At 42.6% G+C, this 24,617-nt stretch overlaps 1 protein-coding gene across 3 annotated transcripts in view; it reads left to right on the top strand.

Annotated features, from left to right (window-relative positions):
* The first annotated feature begins 5,724 nt into the window (after positions 1 to 5,724).
* The window catches only part of MTUS2 (microtubule associated scaffold protein 2), a 265,540-nt gene continuing 246,647 nt past the window's right edge, over positions 5,725 to 24,617 (top strand). Inside the window, exons 1-2 of one of the 3 annotated variants that reach the window (XM_030955594.1) lie at positions 5,725 to 5,763; positions 14,477 to 14,550. The gene's annotated coding sequence lies outside the window, so the exon portion shown is untranslated. Of the gene's footprint in view, positions 5,764 to 7,221; positions 7,287 to 14,476; positions 14,551 to 24,617 lie in introns of those variants that run through there. The other 2 variants (XM_030955612.1, XM_030955603.1) reach the window with 2 other exon arrangements.

The following is a 24,617-nucleotide window of genomic DNA, read 5'->3' as shown; positions in this document are numbered from 1 at the left end:
GATCAGTTTTCTTAATTTTTTCCCCATTTTCTACCAGCCAGTCATCAACCTGGCAGAAAAATGAACCACCTTAAACCAGACTGGCTGTGTTACCAAATCAGCCCTCAGCCCACTCCGCTGCTGACTCCAAGGATGTTGCCTCCTGCCCCCCATCCCCAGTGCTGTGCTGCAGCCCTGCTGCTGCTGCAGTTCAATTGCAAACTCAGGAGAAGACCTGAAGTTGTCCTGTTATTTTTTGCAAGGCTGGGGTGGCTCAGAGCAGCTCCAGCAAGTGCTGGGGCCACTATGAGGAGAGCAGGAGGGCAGCCCTGCTGTGTGATGACAGCTGGAGTGGTTTGAGCAGGGTTAGTGAAATGAATTGGCTCTGGTGTGAGCTCAGCAACCAGCAGGGCTGGGGAAACGAGGGAGCAGGCTGGGATTGAGGTGAGGGAAAGGACTGGAGAATCAGACCTCTCCACCCACGGTCAGTAAGGTACAATTGGGGAGCAGCCTGTCCCCTGATGGCAGCAGCCCAGTGTGTGTAGGCAGCCACCAAAGCCCAGTCCAGGCTTAACGCTGGAGCTCCTTGTTTTCCTGTTGTGTACTCTGATAGTCTCTAAATCCCACCTCTTGGCAGAGGAATTGAAGGGAGGTGGTTCTTCTGCAATGTGCCCATCCTGTTGTCTTGAGCGCTGCAATTTGAACGGGAACCGCTTGGATCTAGGGACTCTTGATTTTTGTGGCTCAAAAGGCAGCAGATGCAGGCAATCTGCAAATAGACTGCTGACTGCGTATGTGCAGTTACATATAGGTATGTGTATGCATATTGACACATGCAACTGCATAAATCCATGGAAATCCGTCATCTACAGAGAGTCACACTGCTTGGGCTGCCCCAACAGCTGAGTTTTTCTCAACTGTAATGTTTCTTCAGTACAAACTGGGGAGACAAAAAATAAAAAGGACTGTATAAATATTACTTAAATTGTGCAGTCTTTTCTCACGATGATTAGAAATTATGCACATGAAAAGCCCCCTTGGTCCATGTAAATGTGCTCAATTATATTTATTCAGAGAGCAAGCTGATGTGCTAAGCAAGCTGCCATTTTTATCTGACCGCAATTACTCTTCTTCATGGTTGGGATTCCTCAGGTCCCATGGGACAGATATCTTCCACGGTGTCATTCACAAGAGCTCACATCAAACTGCTTTATCATCTGTCTGCAGTATTTCACTGCTGTTATCAAGCAGTAACACAGCTCAGAGAAACAACTATTGTGATCCCAGAAGATTTTGAATTTATGGCTTAAAATAATCCAGCCATTTGAAGAGTATTTGAAGTCATCTTAACCAATTGGTTGTACTCTACTCAAAGATGAGCAGGTTATTGCTGTTAGCATGCCTAATGCAATGTTTTTGCAGGATTTTCAGTCACTAGTGACTTCAGTATAGAAGATAGTCCTCAGAATTTAAATGAAGTAGAAATCAACTTCATAGATTAACTTGATATTTTCCTGGGCAAGACTGTTTGCTTTTCATGATAGATTTGCCCTGACTGCAGCCATTTATTTCTTATTTTTTTAAGATTAAATTAGCCAGCCAGCATTCACAGATGAGAGAATAAGTTGGTTCAGCTGGAATTTACGTAGAGCTCCCCTACATCTTCACAGTACAGGTTTCTTTGTGAGGCTGTGTCGAGGCAGTCTGATGAGAAGAGCAGCAGTCAGCCAGCAGACAGAGCCAGCTTCTCAGTGTTTGCTGGGACACAAGAGTCGTCCCACTTTAACTACACTGATAACAGTTTAAGTGACCCAGTCACTGCTTGTGTTAATGGAAAAGTGCTTGTGTTGTTACAGCTATTCAAGACAAGAAGATACTTAAATTAGTATCAGATAGCCTCAGACTGGGAGAAGTATGTCAGCACTTGAGTTTTACCCAGTGTAACTGAAGTTCAAGGTGGTATTTAAATAAAAATAGCTGCTAGAACTACAGTAATTATCTAAATTAAAAAACAGAAAAGAAAAATAAAACCAAAACCTTAAAACAAATGAAAAACAACAACAACAACAAACCCCACAACCCAGAAGAATATATAAAAATCACACTTTCAACTGCAATAATTTTGCTTATAAACTGTGTGCAGGTCAGACCTGGAAGGCTAGGGAAAAGTTCCCCTAGGAGACAGCAGCTGGTGCATCTTACCCAGTCAGAGCTGGGCACCAGGGAACTGCCTATCTGTGCCCCCAGGCTGCAGCCCCAGTGCCTTCTCCTGTGCCCTCAGCAGTGCTTGCAGCCCAGGAGCTTCTCTGTGGACCCTTCATCATGCAGACCCAAGCTGCATCCTCCCTGGTACAAAAACCTTTAAAAAAATCTTCTGGAGCTAATAGCCTTTAATATGATGTTGCAGCTTTTGCAGCTTTATCTGAGCACAGGAGGAGAGGCTATTTTTTCCCCTGACTTTCATCATTCCCAGATAATCTGCAAAGCTGAACACCGATTGTGTCTCTTGCTTATTTCTGGAGAGAAATGAGCCTTATGCAGCTTTCTGGCATCCCCAGCTTTGTATTTATCACTAAGTGCTGCCAGGGGCACAGACTGGCTATATCCATGCTGCACAGTGCTTGATCCTTGGCTTCCATCTGGTGCCCCTGTGGCCCTAAGACATTGGTATTAATGCAGAGATGTTTCCTTTTTTTTTTTCCTTCCCAACCTATGCTGCCTGAGCAAATGTAAAGCTGTGCAGCAGCCCTCAGGAATGGTGTTGTATTGCATGAAACAGGGTGTGGATTGCAGGACTTGGAGTGAAGTTTATGGCTGAAAAGCCTCCTGTGACAGAGCTGGCAGACTGTGTAAGGTTATGGAAACGGGAAGCACTGCTGTCCCAACTCTGCTGCTTGCTGGGGACAATCCCTCCTGTATGGGACTGTCCCATACAGGACTGCACCCAGGCTACACAGAACTGGCCTTGCAGCACACTTGCAATTAATCAGCAGGGATGATCACCAATCCAGCCTGTTCCCTGGTCCCACTGTGTACAATCAGAGCCACTGAGGTATCCTGGTGCTCGTTTAAACACTGGGGATGATGCCTGGATGTGCAGCAAAAGGTGCCTCCAGTGTGCCAACCATCCATGCTCTTAATGACAGGGAGGGAAGACCTGGGGGCCTTGGCAGGCCAGCCATGGCCAAGGCGTGTGGTTGTGCCATTCCCCAGTTCCATCAGTATCCAGCCTGGTGTGCTCCAAGGCAGGCTGTGCCTGCCCTGGGCCAGGGCCTCCTCTCTGCCTTCTATTTCCAGCTCCATGTGTGAGGCTATTCTGCCACCTCTCTGTGGCTGCAGCAGCTTGTTCCTAAACACATTGACAAAGTGGGTTCAGCTTGAAACTGCTCTGCATGCATTTATAAAAGCCATCCACTCTTCAGTTTCTCGTCATTTTCTTTTACTCTTTGCAGCATAAACAACTATTCCTTTGTTATGCCTTCTGCTTGTGGGAGCTGCATAAGAAATCTTTCATTGAACATTTGTATAGGCTAGAGATCTCTCTTCCAAATGTTGAAGAAAAACAAGTTTATGTGAATTATCTACAGCAGATAATTTCAGTTCTGCACAGAATCTAAAAATAAAGTGAGGCCCACATTCTACAGCTAAGTAGCTTTTAATTACGTGTGATAACAGCATGAATTATCTTTTAGAGTGCAATAGTTCCATGATCAGAAGTCAAAGGAAGAGAGCAATGATTGTTTGCAAAAATGATTGAGGGAAGAAACTTGATGCTGGCATGTGTCTGGGTTTTTTCCCCATATAATAGATCAGGCTAATTAATATTTTGGGTAAATTTGGACTTTCTCTGTTATTGTCCCTGTTTTAACAGAACCAGTGGGTCCTTTCAAATACTGATGTAAAAGAGGGCAGTGAAAGCCTGCTAAGTCTCCTTGTCATCAACGGCTTCATGGTAATGTCTTTGGACAAGACAAATGGCACTGCTGCTTCCTGAAAATCAGTGACTGAGGTGTGGGATGCTTTAATTAACTTCTTCAGAATCCCCTCTCCTTAATTTAGCCATAGATAAGCTCAGGGCTTGAACATAAATAATATTGTGAATTGTGAGCTGAGGTGCAGCCACATCTCCTGTCCTGCCTGCTTTGCTGGGAGGCAGGAGGGTTCGTGTCCTAAACCACCTCAGTAAACCAGCCAGTGCCTGGGTTTGTCCTCCTTTGTGCCGGCCAGAGAGATGCTCTCAATGACTTTACCAGCTGAGATCCTTTATCTTCATTGTCTTTGTAACTGAAGCGTATCATTTAGTCCAGAGTGGCGTGGCTGGGTGTGGGGGAGGAACACAGCTTTATTCAGCAAGAAACAAACCTTAAAGGAAGGTCCTTTAAGGATAAGAGACACCCTTATCGTGCCACAGGGATGGTACTTGGCACTTCAGACTGCAGACAGATGCAAGCACAGTGTGTTTGAGCACAGGCAGAAATAAGGAAGTTATTGTGTGCCTGGGAAATAAGGATATATCCTGTGACAGTGGCTGTCCTGCCGTGTGAGGCTGTAACACCAGCCTGACCAGGTGGGCACTGGGAAGGCAAAGCCTTTCCTCAATACTGTACTGAATCCCAGCTGCCAATGGGCCAGGCTGGCACTGGGATGCAGATAATGGACATTTCTTCCCACGTCTCTCTAGACTCCCAGGCACTCTCTGTCTCATCCCTCTGTGCAAGCTCCTGGCTGCTCTCCCGGTGTCTCCAGGCATCACTGCGGGGGCTCCCAGACTGGAGGATGCTGTGCATCATCTGGCTGGCCTTGCAATCCAGGAATCCCTTCATCACCCCCTCCTGAACAGATCCTCATGCATTTGCCCAGAGGACTTAATAAAAATTAATTGAGTTGCCCAGCATTAGACACAGATCATAAAACTCCCATCTGATCTCGTGCCTGCTGCCGATTTTAACAGCTGATTGAAACAATGAGGGCTAGCTCACCGGGAATGTAACAATGCCCGCAGAGAGAGCCGTAGCACGGGCTGTAGGTGTAGATAAGGCTGTAAACGCACAATACAGATCGTCTGCCGGTACCATAGAGCCCTCTTTGATACGGGAGTAAAACCCTTGGGCTGCAGTTTAAGCACAGAAAAGTGATGGAGATTACCCTTCGAGTTACAAGTTTTGCTGAAAAGCAAATTTGTGTCTATTGCTATTTATTTAAATAAATAAATATTTATTTGTTTGTTTTTCTATTATCTTGCTCATTGTAAACTGAGAGAGAAATTAACTCGGAGCGAGGGAGAACTGGAGGGCAGCCAGGCAAGGAGCAGAAAAGCCGCGCCACGAGCAAGTCCCGTTTCTGCCTGATGCTATCAGAGGCACTATTACGCAGACGCTGACCCTAAACATTTCCCTCTCCTACTCCCCCCCCCCAAAAAAAAACACACCAAAACCCTTATTCGATAACCTTTTAACAACCACCTACGTGTTTCCAGGGCGCTAACCGGGAAAGAAAAACCAACCGGGGCGCTAATCTGGAAAGGAAAACCAGCCGGGGAGCGGCAGGAGCGCCGCACAGCCGTGCGCAGCCGGTGCGCAGCCCGGGCGTCCCCGCGGGCGCGGGCGGAGCGCGGGGCGCGGGCGCGGGCGGGCCCGCAGGGGGCGCTGCTGGGCGGCGGCGCCCGCTATAAAAGCCGGGCCCGCGCGCGGCCCGCGCCGTCCGCCCGGCCCGGCAGCGGCGGAGGCGGCGGAGGCGGCGGAAGCACTGGCAGCCCCACTACCACTACTACCACTACTGAGGCAGGTGAGCGCCGCGCATCCCGCGGGCTCCGCTCCCGCCTCGTGGGTGTGCGCCCGTCCCTGCCCGCATCGCCCCGAGGCTGGTATTGCTCCATGCTCACCGCCCCCGGGGCGCCGGGAACGGGACATGGGCAAAAGCTCCAGGAGACGGGGATGGCTCCCGCGCGGGAGGGGCGCGGCGGGGCTGGCGGATGCTCCCGTACCCTTGGTGCGGGCAGGAGATGGGGGAGCAAGCGCAGCTTGTCAGGGTGGATAACATTTGTGATGAAATCCATTCAGGCAGAAGTTCTGGGCATACCAATAGCCGGACTGGCTCGAGCGGGCTTCGCTGTCCGTGCGCGGATCGGAATTGCCAGCGGGGCGACAGTGCCTGGGGAAACAGAGTCCCGGCAGGGCTGGGGACCCCGGGACACGGCTGAGCCTTCGGCACGGGCCAGCGGAGAGCTCAGGGCAGGTGCCGAGCTTGCCGGCAACCCACGGGCGCGCAGGGCTGAAGTGCTGCTATTAATCTCAGCCCCGTCCGTGGCATCTAACAGCATCCCATTATTTTTCCGAAAGATGACGGAAGGTCAAGCAGCTACTATGAATAAAAAGCAGTGTTTTTCTAAGAAGGGAAAGCTAAACGTGTGGAAGATAGGGCAGCGAATCCAGGTCTTCCTACTCAAGTAAAATGCCTTTGCGTGAAGAGCTGTTCATCTAGATCGGTTGCTTCCAACTCTGTTTAAATGAGTACGGGTACCCTTTTCCTCTTTGCTTTATCTCCCTCTCTGTCTCTTCCGCTGCTCCTTTCTGCCCGGTCCCCATCGCTGCCTCCCGAAGGTAACAGTGCCGAGGGGGCTGGTGTGCCTTGGCACCAGCCGGCACCGGGTCCCTACAGGTGCCTCTGCTAGCGAGCCAATGATCCCTGGTTGCGCTAAACATGAAAAGAGTAAGCCAGCGGGAGCCTTGACATTTATCATTGCATTAAAACGGCAAAGGTAAAAAAAAAAAAATAAACTTCTCTCTGCGGGTCAAGCGTTAGAAATATTTGCTTATAGTAAGGCATCGGTAGCAAAATCATTTGCCTGTCAAGTGTTTGCATGCAGGTTAACTTTGCAACGGATAATTGCATTAAGGAGGCACTTGGCAGCCGATGAGCTGGCTGTAATGTGATGCATAAATGCTTTGTTTTGGTTTGTGTGTGATTTCATAGAGGGATTGTTTTATGCTCCCTACATCCAGTGCAGTGTTTGTGGGTTTTATTGTTTCTCATCGCCAATTTCAAGCAGGGTTGTGGGCTTTTCTGTATCCCATGCTACATAAACCCTTTACTGGGTCTGCCTGTTTGCAATGCAATTAAATATACCCAGCTACTTGTCTCCTATTTATGCAACCCGTGGTGCAGAGCAGCGCAGCCTGTGCTGCCGGAGAGCGGTAGGAGAGAGCTATGCGTGTGCAAATGAGGGTTAACTTCTCATTCCACCGTGTTTAACCTCACCTTCATTTCTGGAGAATCAGCTCTATTTTAAGGTACAGAAGGGGGATTCTGTAAGTAATTCTTTCAGTGCTGCACTGTGAGTTTGGAAATTGCTGCCTGGGAATGGGTGGGGTGTGGGGAGGGGTGACGGAATGGGACACAGACACTGAGGAAAATTCTTGCAAGGCTGTGTCCATGTGGTTTATTTGCAGTAGCTTTTGATATGGTACCATGTTTCTCTGTATATTTGTCTCTTTAAGGACAGAGGTGGATATTTGGCTACTGATCTAACAAATGGCAAGTGTAGGGTTGGGTCAGAGAAGTAGTGTTAATTTCTTTACAGCAAAGCTTTTTCTGTGGTAATTTTTTCAAGGGTGTTATCTTTTATTTTAGTGATAGCAACTGTAACAAGCAGGAAAGAAGCTTTAAACTCCTGGCCTTAATTTCTGGTGCGTGTATGTTTATGCAAAATACACTTATGTTATAGTCAGCAATGCTAGCTATTTAGAAAGGTAGGAGAGGAGAGCTAACAGCAGAAGTGGAGCTTCCACAGCTGTAAAGCACATCAAAGCCTGTGCAGGGAACCTGGTAACCAGTGAGAATTAGTCCTCTCTCTTAAGTTAGGAAAACCAAGATTTTCAGCTTTCAAGGTGTTCTCTGTTTCTTAAGTTCATTCAGGAAGTACCAGAAATGAGTGTAGGACAGAGTTACAGCCAGTTCCACTTAAATATGTGCTCTCTGGAAAGTCATACAATGGCAGATAAAGTGAAGCACAGTACAGTAGAGACTCATACACTGTGGTTGGTTTAATATTTGATTGAAGGCTCTGCAGGAGAAAAGATCGAGGCATAATAATGGACATCTGGGTGAAGGTATTTGCTGAAATGCCAGCAGCAAGCAGTGCAAGAGGATCTCTTCTCCTCCTCCCGTCTGGATGCTGAGGCTTGCTAAAAAGACTATTGAGACACAGCTGATTTAGCAAATGCTTTCCCTCGACAAGTACTGCATTTTATCTGAAGTTATTTATAATTATACTGACATTGTTTAAATGCAACTATTACCAAATCTGCTGCAGTCAGTTTTGTTAATGAAGTCATAAGCATCTGAAACTGAAAAGAAAGTAGCAAAGGAGGACAAAACTTCAGTTTATGGTGGTTTGTTCTGTACCTGAACTTTTTTACTGGCAACTCAAACCTGTTGAAACAGTTTTTCTTTAGGAAAATAATTCAGATGGATTTTGGTTTAACTTACTATTCTATTCTAATATAACTAGCATCCTTGTGAGCCTGGCAATGCTGTCACTTTCTGTTGCTGGATATACATTTGATGCTGTTCTCTCTGTAAACCTGATTTGTTTGTTGTTCTGCCCACTGCTGTTATATGGTATCATCTTGCTATTCTGGGTTTTCCAGTGGGGAACTGGAAAGAGGATAAGATCCAATGCTTCATCTAAGGTGACCAGAAAGACCTTCAGAGTGCAACTAAATACTGGAACCACCTGACTGGCCTCTGTCAATAATTTCATAAGAAATATTTTCTTAGTAAGAGTCAGTAGGGTGCAAAGCAAGTGGAGAAATGGTTAGCTGCTATAATTTGCTGTTAGTTGACAACCAAGTGATTTATACCAATTAAAGCCCTGCCCCATGTTACTCTGTTATGACAGGGGACCAGGTCATTATTTTGCAGCCAAATGACATATATGTAAAATATTAAAAGCATTTGAAAAACAGTCCAACTGTTAACCCAGCACTGCCAAGTCTACCATGTCTCCAAGTACCACATCCACAAATTTTTAAATACCTCCACCAATGGTGACTCCACTTTCTTAGACAGCCTGTTCCAGTGCTTGACAACTCTTTCAGTGAAGAAATTTTTTCTAAAATCCAGCCTAAACCTCCCTTGTCACAAACTGAGACAATTTCCTCTTGTTCTGTTGCTTATTACCCGTGAGGAGAGGCCCACACTCACCTCATTACAACTTTTTGTTTCAGGCAGTTGTAGAAAGCAATAAGGTCCCCCAAGCCTTTTTTCCCCATGGTAAACAACCTCAGCTCTCATCATAAGACTTGTGTGCTAGACCTTGGTTTTTAAAAGCTTTATTTAAGCAGTTGTCTTAGTAATTTCTTAAAGGATTTGTATTTTCTTTTTAAATTAAGAGGCTACAAAGCTGACAGTCAGGCAAACAGTTCCTAAACTCCTGGCATATAGTGAATCTTCACATTTTAGGACAGGAACTGTTTTCTGCTCAAGGAAAAGTTAATGTCACTTTTGTGATGTAGTGTGGTGTAGCATATAGTGCACCAATGGTATATTGGCTGGAAGGTGAGGAAATCCAAGTTTTGTTCCTGTATAAATATGGTAACTTTGGTTTAAGACCGTGCCTTAGCTTCCCCTCCAAAAACTGGGAGGAGTGTGCTGGCTCACTCTTGCAGAGTGTTTGGGGACTGTGGATGGTGAAGTCTGTTTTGTTCCAGCAGAGGTCTCAACATCAAACATCTCTGAAAATGGCTTAATCCTCAGAAGCATCTGGTGTAGCAGCAGTTACCAGGCTTTTGCTGTTAGTGACATAACTTGCAGATCAGTGATTTTATACATTCCACAAAACTAGCAACAGCATCACAATTTTCTTGGGTTCCCTTCCCGGCCTGCAGCTGTGACTCTTAATTCAGATGTTGGTGTAATACAGGTTGCTGCTCCTTATATGAGCCTGAGGGCTATAAACTGCTTTGAAACAGCTGCTGCATGGGATGCAAAGCTGGAAGAAAGGTATAACTTGTTCTTCTTTGCCCAGCTGTGAGTCTCACTACTTGGGCACAATCACCAAGCACTTACAGGAGAATTGCTTCCCTTTGAAATCATAGCTAAAAAGTAAACAAGCCTCTAAAACAGATACCAGGCAAATTAGTTTCTCTATTAAATTTTACTTTTTGAATTTTAACTATTTGATTGCTTATTCTAAATGAGTTGGCTTCCATGTTTATTATCCCCATGGGGTGCTCTATGTTGTGGCAAAACGCTAGGGCTGTCAAAGAGCCAGTCTGGCAGGCAAGGGTAGCTCAAATAGAGATGCTCTGATAGTGCCTCTGCCCTCTGGCCTGTTTTCTCTGCCAAGTTTCACAGGGGGCACATGGAACAATAACCTTTCAAGCCACCTGTGATTTCAGTCTGAGGCAGGTCTCACAGTAATTCTCAAATTTAGCCTGCCAGAAAAATTCAGAGGGACCATTACCCAGGTAATGTGTTTCTGTGCTCCACAGTATGTTAGTGTAACTGGACAAGAATTGGATTGTGATGGGAGAAAAATATAAAGCTTTGTATTAAGTATTTCTGACCTTGATGCAGTTTGCTCATGCCAGAATGCTGGGAGAATCATAATGTGTTATGAACAGGCAGGATGCTGGGCACAGATAAGAAATTTAAAAGTAAATGACACTTGACTGTCTAAGACCTCAGCAGACTCATGCTCTAAGGATGAATTTGTTTCTTCTGGTCCATCAGACCATGGGGATTTTAGCTCCTTCTCTTGCTGCTGCTGAAAAGTTGTTTTGCTCTTGGTGTGATAAAATGATGAGTCTTTAAATAGGAAGGAACAGTAAAACAGCCTCTGGAAACAGTTTGCATAAGCTTTGGTGGACTCAAACAGCTGCATGAACAAGACTAGCAATGTCAGACCAGGCACAAGTGCTTAGGACAGGTTTGCTGTATCACCATCACAATCTGAATAGGTTGTTGGGGGTTTAATGCTAAAAGGATCACAACAAGTATTTAGTATGAGCACTGAAACTGGACTGCTTTTTCAATGTGCTAGAAGCCTGAGAGGCAAAGAGAATAGATAGGAAATCAGCTCTACATCAAAATAGTGCTCTTCTCCTTTTCAGATCTCAAACTAAGAAAACACTGGGGGAAAAAAAAAAAAAGGAAAAATTATTTGGGCATTGTTTGTAAGCTGGAAATTAGTAAGTTTCTAAAACAAAACCAGACTGGCTGAAGTGCTTATCTTGATATGACAGCAGCTTGACCAGCAGCCTGTCAACCAGGACTTCCTGAAACATTTGCATCTGTCCATCCTTGATGCTGCTGGAGCATGCTCCAAGTATGAGTTAAGTGATTTACAGAAACAATGGAATTTGTTGCACTGATATGCATTTTTTTAAAGTCATATGTGTATGCATAGATGTATCATGCAAAATTGTGTGCTTTGCCATCAAAATTGCTACAGTAATAATCTAAGAAGACAAACTCTTGAGACTTTGGCAAATGAGCTTGCATTTTTCATTGATGAAAGCCCAAGTGTCAGGGTGGCTCACAGCCACCATCCAGTCCAAGGAGCAAAGTTCAGAGCCAGGTCCTCGGCCTTTATTCATATGAGTAATCCTTAAATGTCAGTAGAGCCAGCAAGGTACTGATGCTGAAACAATGAAAGCCCTCGGGCTTGGTTCGGAAGGTGAAAGCTGTGCTCGTCACCTGCTGGGAAGGTGGAAGATGTTTTCTTTCTTTTTCTGTATCTAGAGTGAAGTGAGAGCTGAGTCATTGTCCCTATAAGCTACGGCATTTTTAAGGTTAAACTTGGATTTAGGGTGGAAAACATAACACTGAGTCTGACAGAATCCCACTGTTCATTTTTAGCTGCTCAGCACTCTTAAAAAATCAAATCACAGAAAAACTGCCCTGTTTGATTGTTCCTATTACATAATAGCAACATCTTTGGGATTTGAGAGAAGCCATGAGCAACATGTCCCTTACATAACAAATCTAAGTTGCTTTAATCCCTGCTGTGCCACTGCTGACCCTGGGTAGCCAGGAATAGCCTGGGAGTGGTGCTGAGCTCCCCAGGCTCTCTCTCCTCTGGGGCTGCAGGATAGCCATGGAGCAGAGGTCCTTTACTCTGAGGGGTTTTCTGCCAATCATGCTTGCTGGATTTACAGTGTCTCTTCTAATAGATTGCAAATAGTAGTTGAAGCAGGAGCCCTGCACTCAAAAAGTCCTGCCTTGCTCCTCATGAGTAGGCCTGATCCTTTGCCACCTCCATTTTTTTTCCTAAAACATCAGCATTTACCTCCATTTTCAGCTGAAAACTGGTCATCTTATGGTTTTTGTACCTTTGTTCCTGTGCTAGTTTAAAAAAATAAACACCCAAGAAACCCCTAAAAAAACCTAAGTCTAGGTCAGATTTTTGGAGCGGGTCCTTGTGAGGCTTTCTGCTGTCTCTGGGATGGTGCCATGTCTTGATGCCTTGAGGGATGTGCTGGGCTTGCCAGGGTGGGTGCTGTGGGGGAAGAGCTGCAGCCAGGTATCATTCTGAGGTCAGGGGACACCTGTGACCCCCCAGCTTTGGTGGGGTGTGGGGGCTTTGTTCCTGCTCTGTGATTTCATGGGGTGGGTGTGGAGGTGATGGATGGCTCATGAGCAGAAAGGAGGCTATTGGGAAAAGTTTGGGGCTTGGTGTCCATGCAGAGAGTCTGACCCTTCTGTCAAAAGTTGTCATTAATTAAATGTTCTTATTTAAAATGGGTGAAACAATGAGGAAGGGCAGCTCAGCCCTGCCCAAGGAGTGTGTGTGTGTTGCTGGGTGCAGATCCTGCCTCTCCATCTCCATGGGAGAGCTCTGCACTGCCCTGATCACCTGGGCTGCCTCTGGTGTAATTGGGACCATTTGAAGAATGATGATGTGAAAGAAGCAACATTGTGGGATTGTTTGGGGGGAAGGATTGAGGCAGCTGTGTACAAAGAGACCTATCTAATTAAAACTGCAGGGGGATGGAGATGGTGGCTAATGAGGCTGAACACACAACTTAATTTAACTGAGTTATTTGAAAAGAAGCAACCTGAGTTGTTGGGAAATAGAAGATGGGGGGAAAATGGTAAAATGTACCTGGAATTTCATATTAAAATACAGATTTCATAGCCATTAGTGCATGCTTGGCTGAGAGTTATTTTGGATTTGGTATTTTACCACATTCATGTGAAATGCATCATAAGTGGTTACCATCAGTTGCATGTGAACAAAACATTTTGAAAGACTGTTTGATTAAATCTGCTTCCTAAAATGCCATTTATATCTTACATCTTCTAATATTTTCCAAGATTTTCATCTAACTTTTCTCCACTTGGTCTTTACCACAAGGAAAAAAAGACTGCCATGATCTTCCCTTCCTCTCTTGCTTTTATTTCCCCGTTCTTTCTCTCTCTCTTCTCTTTTCTCTGTTTTACTGTCAGGTCTCACCTAAACTCCACCTGCTCTGCTGGTCTCACAGTAAGATCCCTTATTTTGGTCTTCCATGCACTCATATATATGTCTTAATTCTTCACTTTAATATCTCCTGTCTGTTTCCCATCATAATATAAATAAATGCACATCACTGACATAATTTAAAAAATCCCATATTTTTTCCCTCTAAAATCCCAACCCAAAGCCTTTTTCACCTCTTTTTATTATCTTTTTAATCTGGTTAGTGCTACTTGAGAGAGCCTGTTCTTGTTTCATCTCTCAATCTCAGCAGTTTGACTTCAGCCTTTTTTTACCATTGGTAAAAGCACATCTCATGACTGCTTGTCAAATCTCAGGACTGGCTTTCTTTCCTTCTCTGCCTTGACCTGTTGTCTTTTGACATAACTCACATTCTCTGATTCCAATGTTTAGTTTTTGTGATTGCAATCTTTTCCTGACTTCTGTGAGAAGTTCCTTCTGTATGCTTTCTGGATGATCTTCCTCCCCCTTTCTTGTTTTTCTTCTTTCCCTCCATACTTTTTCTGGATGATCTCATCACAAGCAAATGCAGCTAAATCTCCCTGAGCAACACCACATCACCCATATCACATCAAAATGTGGCAAGGGGACAAGGTGTCAAGTAGCACAGAGAGAGTGTCTTTAAAACAATAGTCTCTGTAAATATATGAAAACCTGACTGGGTGGAATCTGTGCTTCCCCTTCAGTTTCTGTACCTAAATTTGACTTGAGTGTTGACTTACTCTAAAGATATTCCAGAGGAAGAGGAACAGAAAATGTGGAGTTTGTTTCACAAAGGTTTTGTAGCCTCTTCCCCTTTTAAGAGTAAGTGCATTGCTTCACTTTGCTCAGTGCTAAGGCAGATCAGCTTATCTGTGAGCTAATGCCAGGAAACTTGGACAGGATCCTAATCAGAAGAGCAGGATGTTTAATCTTGAGCACTGTGTTTACAGAAGATTTGGTGGTGTATGCCCTTGTTACCTACTCTAGTTCTAATGAGTCTTTTGTTTTGGTTTTTCTTTCCTTTTTTCTAAGGTTTCCACCCTGGCACTGTCTTCTAAGGCACACTATCACCAATGGAAGAAAAACTTGTTTTTCTAGCATTTTGGGTAAGCTTGTCTTCTGTATTATTAATGTCTGATTTCATCTTTTAAATGTATTTGCCACCAAAGAACTCTTTCAAGAAATTTTTGATTTTTTTTGAATAGTGCTTTTTTATCCAATGAAAATTCCATTTAATGATTGTGTAAGCAATAGAGATAAAGGTGATTTCAAAGCAGACCATGAGGCTTTTTTACTGTGGGAAGTCATCAAACAAAGATAGGCCTTTGCTTTACTAATGTTTTTTGCTTTGTTTGTTAGGCACAGCATACACTGAAAATAAGACTATTTAAGCCAATGTACTATATATATCTAAAATAAATCCTGTTACTTTTTAAGGCATTATAACAATATTTGAGGATTGTCTTTCATGCTTGGGAAGGCATAACTTTGTCAGTGGGGAGATGACCGTGGCATAGATCCTGGAAAAGCTGTTCTGTAGTGGCACAAGGCTGAGTTCATGGTGAGCAATAACAATGCCTGCTGAAGCCTCTGTGCATGCATCTCCTGTGGCCAGGCATGATCCTGTCCCTCAAGTGATAAAAACAGTTTGGCTGGACAAGTTCACACATCAACATGGCATAAGCTGATGGAAAGTTGCTCTTTCCACTGGGGAGACCTAAAGTCAAAAGCAGTTTCTTTAGTGACAGTCATACTCAGTCACAAATATTGTGATTATGGCTGGGAAATAAGTGATTGAACTGGAGTGTCACTGTCTTCTGGGTGGCACATACATCCTGGTCATAATCCTGCAGCATCAGGTGCCTAAACACCAAAGAGGAGGAATCTTGTGTTTATGGGCTCACAGGTGGCTTGTGATGCTCCAGCCCTGTTGTACTGTCCCACATGAAAGGAGAGAATGCCCAGTGAAGTGCACATCTTCTCTTTGAGGACAACATTGCAAGACACTGAGTGATGCAAAGATTGTATAGAAATATTTTAAAATGCATTTCCATTTTTACAAAAGACACTGGTTTAAAAGTGGTTGTAACTGTGCCTACTCATCATTGGGGCTCTAAGTCTTGAAGCAATTTTGGTGCCTGCTGCAAAACTGGAAGTATAAAGTCTTCTGGCCCATTCCAGACTTGTTTCCAGGAATGGCATTTTCAAAGCCCTGTGTTTTGTTTCAAACAGACAGAATCAAATAATGTTTGGCAGGGATAATGTGACTTTCACCTTTTGTACTGATCTCGGCCCACAGCTTAGGAAGATGATGGGTATGTAAGAGCACAACTCTAATTGCATGAAATTAGTGTTAGTCACAGCTGTGCCTGCTAGGAGGCTTTCTGATATGCCATGGAAATACTGTTCAGGTAGTGTCACTGTTAATAACACTTCCTAGGAACAGGTTGAAGTGATCTATGTGGGGAGGTGTGGATTGAGAGTTTGAAACTGTCCCTCCCTATTTGTGCATGAGGATAGATTTTTGCTGCTTTCAGCCAAAAAATCAGAAATTCAGGGGAGTGACTTGATAATATTTTAATAGTCATCCAGCAGTTTAACACTGGCTTACAGTTGAAAACCCATAGAAATACTCAAGGCACTTTATCAGATGGATTAAGTATGATTCACTTATTGCATTAAATTCCTGAGGGATTAATAATGTTTGGGTTGTTGTTTCCTAGGCTTGTGAATTTAAAGACCAAAGAGGACCACATGAATATCTATTCTTCTTGCCTGCTCTGTGGAGGTCAGAGGAATTCACAGTATTTCAGTAGTAGTCCTTTGATTTTTATTTAGCACATCTTTCTGAAAGAGACCAGGTTGAAGGGTGCCAGTAGTACTCAATCTACCATGTCACCATTAAATTTCAGAAAATAATGAGCCTTGCCTTCCAAGACAGTTTGTATCTCTTTTGAGCTTCTGAGTGTTGTACTTCACTTTTTTCCCCTGCTGGACTGAGAAGGATTCTGTTATCAGGGTGTTGATTCTCAGTGTAGTAATCCATTTAGCTAGTCACTTTTGAAATTCACTTGCTATGAGCAGTGTTGATTTAGTATGGTGAATCTTTTAATTCAGGATTTTATGTATAGCATGACTTTAAATCACTGCCTAGTGGGAAATTAGGGCTAGAAATACGTCCTGTCAGCACATACCATTATCAAATGATGATGTCAGTGCATACAAATGATCAGATTTACATGACCAGGCCTGTTTTCCATACAGCTGTGTTGATTGGTGTTAATTATGTGACTGTCTTTCAATGCCTTATTGATTGTGTCCCATGCTAATCTTTCCCTGCTGTTGCTTACTACTGATGTCAGTCTAACTGCTTGATAGGTGCTTTGCTTATCCCACTTAACCCTTGTAAATGCTGCTTTGATAGCAAGTCTTTCCAGTCACCAGGAACCTTTAGTGCACCTATGGCTTTTAAAAGAGTCATTGAATTAAAAGTTATTGATTCACCTGCCCTCTGCTCTTGAATACAGGGTTTGAACTGAAGGGCTATTTAAAGCTCTCTCAAGTTATAGTGGTATCTATATCACTGTAACAAGTGAGTAGGTCATCTTGCATCTTTCTGAATGCAGAGAAGTAGTCGTCAAATCTGTCTTTTTCTGAATTTTTTGGTAATGTTTGTCTGGAATGACCAACTACTGAAGTCGTTGCTTGGCATTCTCTTATTCTTGTTCATTTAGGGAGGAACTCCTATTGCCTAAACCTTACCATAGTTTTTACTGGTTTTTTGCTTCCATTGTTTGCTTGCATTTCTGCAATGTTAATTTGTATTCATTGCTAACAGTGTCTTTCCCCCATCTGTTATGTACTATGCATTTGTTTTACAGATTTCTCTGCTGCTGCTTTCACTCTCTGTAGCCAGGACTCTTCAACCATAAAAGCTTTCTTTCATGCTTGTAGCACAGTGACTTTTCTTTTTATTTTTGGCATGTAATAAAGCATCCCTTAGCAGGTTCTTTTATATTTTTGTATGTGACTATTTTCCCCTGCTCAGTTTAACATATGATTTGTTTTTAATTTTGAGAAATGGTCTTTCTAAAATATCCAAACAAATAAATTAGATATTGGTTAAGATTGCACATTGTTTTCCATGTGCAAAAGAAATTAGAGCATTGCCCTTTGCCTGTATTGAAACATAATTTTCTGGTTAAATGGTTACCTGTTTCCAGTAGGAGTCCAATATAACATCAGCTGGAGTTGGTTTCACTGCTTGCTTGTATTAAGCCATGACTAAAATTTGAAGACTTTCCCAAAGCCACACTTTTAAAGTGGTCCTTCCAGAAGAGATTCTCTGCTAGAATAAAATTCAATGTGACAATATTTTTCATACCTTTGAGGATACATGCTTGAGAAATCCCTCACTTGATGGATTTCTAGCAGACCTCAGCCTCTCTCTCAGCTTGTCATTTGTCAATACTCCATATTCTGTTTTCCTTCTTGGACGTGTGGTATCCATGGCTTTATCTTCCCACCCTTTTTCTCATAAATAAGTACAGTGCCTTTTAGTGTTTTGGGGTTTTTTAAAATTGTGTGTTTGTCTGTTACCTTCTTAACCTTTAAAAGAATCGAGCTTCCTTTTTGAAAAAGGCAATTCTAATATTTACTGAAATGAAGCCCAGCCATTGCCATTGCAAGCAAGCTTTCAGGGGAATGAACTGTTTGCCCTTTTAAAAGAGAAGCTATTCAAATACCACAGTATGGTGAAAGAATTGCTTTCTATTTCTAGCTCTGCAATACACCAATCACAAGTATTTTGGCCATTTGTTTTGACATGGGGAGGCTCTTGTTTGCTGGTCAGACCTCTTGAGTTGGCAGCTTGCAGCCCATGTGGCCTTTTGCAAGCCAGTGGTCACTGCTTGGCTGCTGTGCACACAAGGCAAACTTCCTGAGCTGGAGTTGGTGCTGGGGCTGGCTCTAGAAAGCAGCTGAGGTCAAAAGCTGATAAACCTTCTCTTTTCTCATTCCTTGGGAAGAACTTGAAAGTAAAGTAATGAGAAATGGCTGTTACTGCAATAACCAGGTAAATGGTTTAGTGAAAACACCATGCACCTAGAAATTAAATTCTCACTAAATGAAGCAAGTAACTGGTCAAGGTGTGAACTTGCTCTGTTGCCAGAAATGACTCTCGCATCTCAACTTGGGGAAGGTCTGTACAGACAGAAGGTAGTTCACTTGAGGTGATAAATGCAAATGCCTGAGAAAAGCACAGTATAATGCTGAAATGTGTCATCACAAAGGTATTTTGACAACTAAGTGCCATGAGTGGAGAACCTGTAGAATGACTCACTGTATGTATTCAGGTGGGTTGTGAAAGCCTTACTCAGCACTGGTGAGGCAGCACTTCAAATCCTGTGCTCAGTTCTAGGCCCCTCACTGCAAGGAGGGCATTGAGGTGCTGGAGCATGTCCAGAGAAGGGAAGTGGAGGTGGGGAATGATGTGGAGCACAAGTCCTGTGAGGAGCAACTAGAGGTCTGGGCTTTCTTAGCCTGGAGAAAAGAAGGCTCGGGGGAAGCCTTGTTGTTCTCTGCAACTGCCTGAAAGGAGGGTGTAGCCAGATGCAAGTTCTTCTAGGTAACAAGCAGTAGGACAACAGAAATGTCCTCAAGTTGCATGAAGGGAGGTTTAGATTGGGTATTAGGAAAAGCTGCTTCCCAGAAAGAGTTGTCATGCATTGGAACAGACTGCCTAAGGAAGTGGTTGAGTCACCATCCCTGGAGATATTCAAAAGATGTGCTGGTGTGGCACTTGGGGACGTGGTTTGGTGGTGGACTTGGGACCTGGGTTAATGGTTGGACTTGATGATCTTAAGGGTGTTTTCCAGCCTAAACGAATCTATGATTCTACATCTCAAGTTTCTGGTTTCCCATTTATAATCACACTGTTACTGATTTGTTTCTAAGGAGCAGCATCCCAGCTGGAAACAAGTCCACAGAGCAGGAATTAGCTTGTAGATGTTTTGGGACAAGAACACTGTTTTCATTCAGCATTGTGGGGCTTAGTAGGAGGATGCCTACTCCAAAAATCCTTCTGTGTGAAGAATTAGTCAAAGAAAGTAAAGTATATAAACAAAGGTTAAGAAATGATTTGTCTGCAGTGACAGAATAGCAACAACTTCATAAGCTCCTGGTTTAGCTTGCTTAAAGTTACTTGCAAAGAATCTTCTGATATGTTAATTATATTATTCACATTGTTTTTCTGAATTTCAAAACAAAGTGTGACCTGGATTTCAAAGTAAAAGTGCATCAAAGCATGCTGTGCTTATTTTTCAAAATTAATCATGTATAAGCCAATTTTATGGCAAAACAGATAAATGAGGTGTCAGAATATTTGTTTGTAAATACTTTGCTTCAAGATGTTAGTGCAATTTGGTTCTTAGTTTCAACAAAATCCAGTCTATCTGTGTAGGATGAAAGCACAACATGTTAACAAATACTGCAGTTAAACTCTAAATGGATATACCATAACTGGAACATACACTTGCTTTAGTTATTGTAACTGTGTGTGCTAAAACAGACAAAAAAGGCACAGTGAAGCATCTGACTAATAACAAATGTCAATGAACATCATATCTGGGTAATTTTGCATAGTGAAGTTTAACAGCTGATTATACGTGCTTTGGTTTTTAAATAGGATTTACTGAGTTCTACTGTGAAGTGTCATGGAAAGGTATTATTTTATAGCTCACTTCAGTTGTCTCTCTACCCCTGTCTAACAAGTCCTGGCATTTAGTATGTTACATACACAGTATGTTAAGTGTCACCATTACTCTTCATTTGAGCTAGTGCTAGCTTCAGTCTTACAGCTCTTCCTCCTAAAGCTGCCGAGTGGTAGAGGACACAGCTCCAATGAGAGAACAATTTAAACTTTCTCAGTGAACCAGTTTTGAGAAGAGTTTTGCTCAAATGAAGAGTTTCACACTGAGGCAGCGTGATTAAAAGCCTATGGGGGAATCAAGCATGGGAATGGTTTTAAAGAAGATCAAGGGACTGAATGCAATTTTTTCTTCAAATGATATAATTAAAGAAACAGCATCCTCATTAGCATAGCACACTAAATGATAAAAAGAATTGGACAGATGCCTAATCTTGAAATGCTTCTTAATTTACAAGTATACATTTTAAAAAGAAAGCAATTGAGATCTGTTCTTTCTAGCTGCCTGCCTGAATCATTGAAACTGCTGCTTATATAACTTACTGTCTCAAAGAGGGACAAAATACACAAAAATTAATCATGTATTCCTGGGTACCATCCATGTAATGTCAGTTGCTCATGTGTATAGATGCTAGAACATCCACAATGCTTGAGGTCATCTGAAATTGGATGCCTACCAGACAAAAGGACACATTTGAGAAGATGCTCTCCACTGGGGCTGTATGCAACCCCAAAGCAGTGCAAAGGCAGCTAGCATAAAAATGAAACACTTTTTTTAATTGTTGATTTTGATATTATCTGGAAGGTGATTGATCTGAGTTTATGTTGAGTCACATGTTGAGTCACAGAGAAATGTATTTGAGATTCCCATAAAATTTAGTTTTTGAGGAGAATTTTTCTGAATTCTTGCAAAAATACCTTTTCTGGTTTTAATGAAATTGTGACTCAATTGTGGCAAGAAGAAGGTGGCATTTATGTTGATGCCTCCATGACTTGCCTATATTCTGTTCTTGTCCTATATAAGCTGCAATGCTGCCGTTTCCTTTTCTCTTTTTCATCCTACTTCTATTCCTTTACCATCACACCTGTAGGCTCCCAAAGGCTTTTGAGATGAAACAAAAATCTTAGTCTCAGAATTTTGTTGCCACCTGCGAATGAGGGGAGGTTCCTTAGACTGTGTCCAGAGTGCTGGACAAGAGGCAGGTGTGTGGCAGGGGGGAATTTACTTGCCCTACTCTATGTAGAGAGTTGTTCTGCACTACCCAGCACTCAACTCAGGGTCTCCTCGGGGACCCACAGTGCCCTATGCAACACAGTTATTGCTCCATGTGCATTTTTTTCCTCAGTAAAAATTTGTGAAATATGGTGATCCCCAGAGTATTTGGGCACACAGGGTCAGTCCTACTGACTTTTGAATTATTCCACCCACAGCCTCAATGCAAGGTAGAGGCTGGCTGCAAATTAATATTTGTTTTTCTGACTGGAAGCAAACCTCCTTTTCTCTAGCCCTAAAGCTTCTCAGATGGAGAGGTAGGAACCACCACTGTGAAGCTGCTGTGGCAGCCACAGAGCAGAGAGGCAGGCTGCAGTAGGCAGTCTCTACCATAACAATATTCTGCTCCTTTGAAGCTTACGTATTTTTGGTAAGTACAAATCCCAGTTTAATGTTAGATAAGGAAAAGTCATCTGCTCATGAGCAAATTGACAGGTCGCTCTAGAAAGTCAGAAGATCTACTGGCAGTAGTGTTAATGTTGTTGCAGGCTGGGTTTGTGTTTGGCATCAAGACTGTTAAGAAAATATTAATAATGCTCAGAAAATGGCATGGCAGGTAATGTGCTCTGTTTTCATCCTGACCTTTGGAGTAATTTGGAGCCAAAGACCTGCCTGCTTGATTTTTCTTGTGTCTTAACACATCGAGCTGAATGTGATCCCTTTATATGCTGCTAGTCTTTCATATATGCTGAAGTAGTAACTGTGAGGCCTCAGAGTTCTGATCTATAAAAGGCAGCACTATTGATCTTGCTGATACAAGTTCAAAGCTCTATCTGGAAATACATGATAGTTCTAGAGAATGAATCAATGGTGTGCTAGGGTGTGCATTTTTGAGGCAGGGCTGTATCTCATTCAGAACTGTGGTTGCCCCCAGTGAGTTGCTTAACACTAAGATGTGAGCATCTCTGCATTTAGCTGATCTGATCACTGGTGTCACTTCAGCCATTCAAAATTCAGTATTGCAGTCTGTAGGACTCTGCAGACTTTCTCAGGGTTTTCTGTCCATGTATCCCTGTTCTCTGCATACTGTGCCTGAGGCTGCTTCATTGAGCATGAGGTGTAGGATAGAGGGTGACCCTTCTTCATCCACTTAAAGTATTTTGGGATCTAAAGGTGTCCCTTGCTGGCACAGCATCTGGGTTTCTTTATCAGTGAGAAAGGTGGAGACAAGTTGACATGGAGGTGTGTAGCTCTGTGGGCTGGGGATCGAGTTAGAGTGTACTTTTTGGGCTTGAGGATTCAATTCCTCCCCAAACAAGGCATTGTTATCTAGTCTGTGCTCATGGAGAGCTTGGTATAACTTGTGTGAGCAGCAAGGACCAAGACTAAAACAGTCTTCCTTGCTTTGTTTGTTTGGGGTTTTTTATTTGTTTTTTTCCTAGTAGATTATAATGATTTTCATTACTGTCCTACTAATTTTTCTTCTGGATCTCCTGATATTTAATGATTTCTTTAATGCCTGATTTGCTTGCAAGTTATTTATACATATGTGTATAAGCTTTTTCTAATACCTACAGTTTGAGGAGAAAAAGCAATGCAACTGTTCTCAAAGTCTGAATTAACAATTGACAAATAAATATGTTGTAATTTATTTTCAGTGGTGAAGGTTTGGGGGAGTGACTCATAATTGTTTTAATTGCAGGGTTTTTCAATGCAAAATTTATTCTGCTCTTATTTTACTTACTCTTACAGATAAATACAGGTAGACTCAGTTATTTTTCCTGCTGGAAGTACATAGGATTGTAGCCTGGCATGTATATTTTTCCAGAATTCCCATAATTCCTGTCTGATGTGGTCTGTTTACATTTGAGCTGCAATTACAGGTTTGTCTGTGTTCCACTGTTGGGATCCATCACTACCATGCCTAGGAGGTTTCCCAGAAACATCAGCAGTGATCTTACTTTTCCTCTCATAAGGCAAGGGTTTAATTTTTTTCCTACAATGCTTTGTTCTTATTACATTAGTTAATACTGGGATAAAATACTTCATATTGGTTTTGGCTTTTTGAAAAATAAAAACTTGCCAGAAACTTACTGTAAGTCTCTTGTCTGCCCAAATATTACACAGGGTATGAACAGTTACCACACGTAAAGGTGCCTCTAAAGGAGAGAGTGAGGCTGCTTCTTGCTCAAGTGAGGTTAACTCTTGAGGAAGAGGAGGTCTTTGCTGATATAATAAACCATTCAAAAAATAAATGTAGGAAGCTTGGAGCCTGTCTTCCATTTTTGATTTGCAAGTGCTTTCTTCTTCTGTCTGCACTGACGCTGTTTAAAATTGGCTCCTGTAAATTTTGGGGCTTTATTAATTTGACTGACATTAAAATGCTGTTTCTATAGAGTCAAAAGCATGCTTTGCATGCTGGTTCCTTAAAAAAGCAGAGAAAAAAGTAAATAATTGTTCTACCTTTGAATATGAGAAAAGATGAAGAATACACCAAATTCTTTTGTTTAAAAATAAAGGGAAACGTACAATCTTTCTCCCAAATTCTCCTGAAGAATCTATTTGTTAGATATTTGTATCTTAGGGATTTTCTGAACAGAGGAGGCCTGAATTTAGGCATATAGCTGTCTTTAGAATGTGTATTTTTTTCAGTTTTGACTCACAATAGGTAATATAAATATTTCATATATTTAGGGGTTTATGTTACTTCTAGTTTAGACTGGAAAGTACAAAATTGTGAACCTGCCACAGTTTTTAGAGAAACCCACATCATTCTATTTTTGCAGCAAATTCATGTTCCACTCTTAGTAAATTGCAAAGACTACATTGCTAAAATTCCCTGGGCAATTGGCTTGGCATTTGCTAATTTAATTCCCATGTAGTACTGTAATAGGATATAAAGTAGAACTCTGGGGACAAGTGATAGTGTTCAGTGAGGATGAAACTCTAAAGGATATGAAAAGGATTGCTTTGCTTATGCTGCAAGAGGTGATAAGAGGTAAAAGAAAGTTTAGAGGAGTAGATGAAGGAGATTGAGCTCTTCCAATACTAAACCTTATTCCAAATGGGAAGAAATTATTATTTGCACCCTGTATCATAGAAATGCTTGAGATTAAACTTGCTGTGACAATGAGAGAAAATAGGTGTTGACTGTCACCACCTTCCACACCCTCAAGGTCAGGAACCAGATTTTTCTTTCCCAAGTCTCTCCTCTGGTCTCCCTCAATTAATCCATGCTATAAATTCCTGGCTTG

This window comes from Camarhynchus parvulus, chromosome 1 (genome assembly GCF_901933205.1).
Source record: "Camarhynchus parvulus chromosome 1, STF_HiC, whole genome shotgun sequence".
NCBI lineage: Eukaryota > Metazoa > Chordata > Aves > Passeriformes > Thraupidae > Camarhynchus > Camarhynchus parvulus.
Note: the sequence above shows the minus strand (reverse complement) of the source record. Positions and strands in the feature narration are given on the sequence as shown.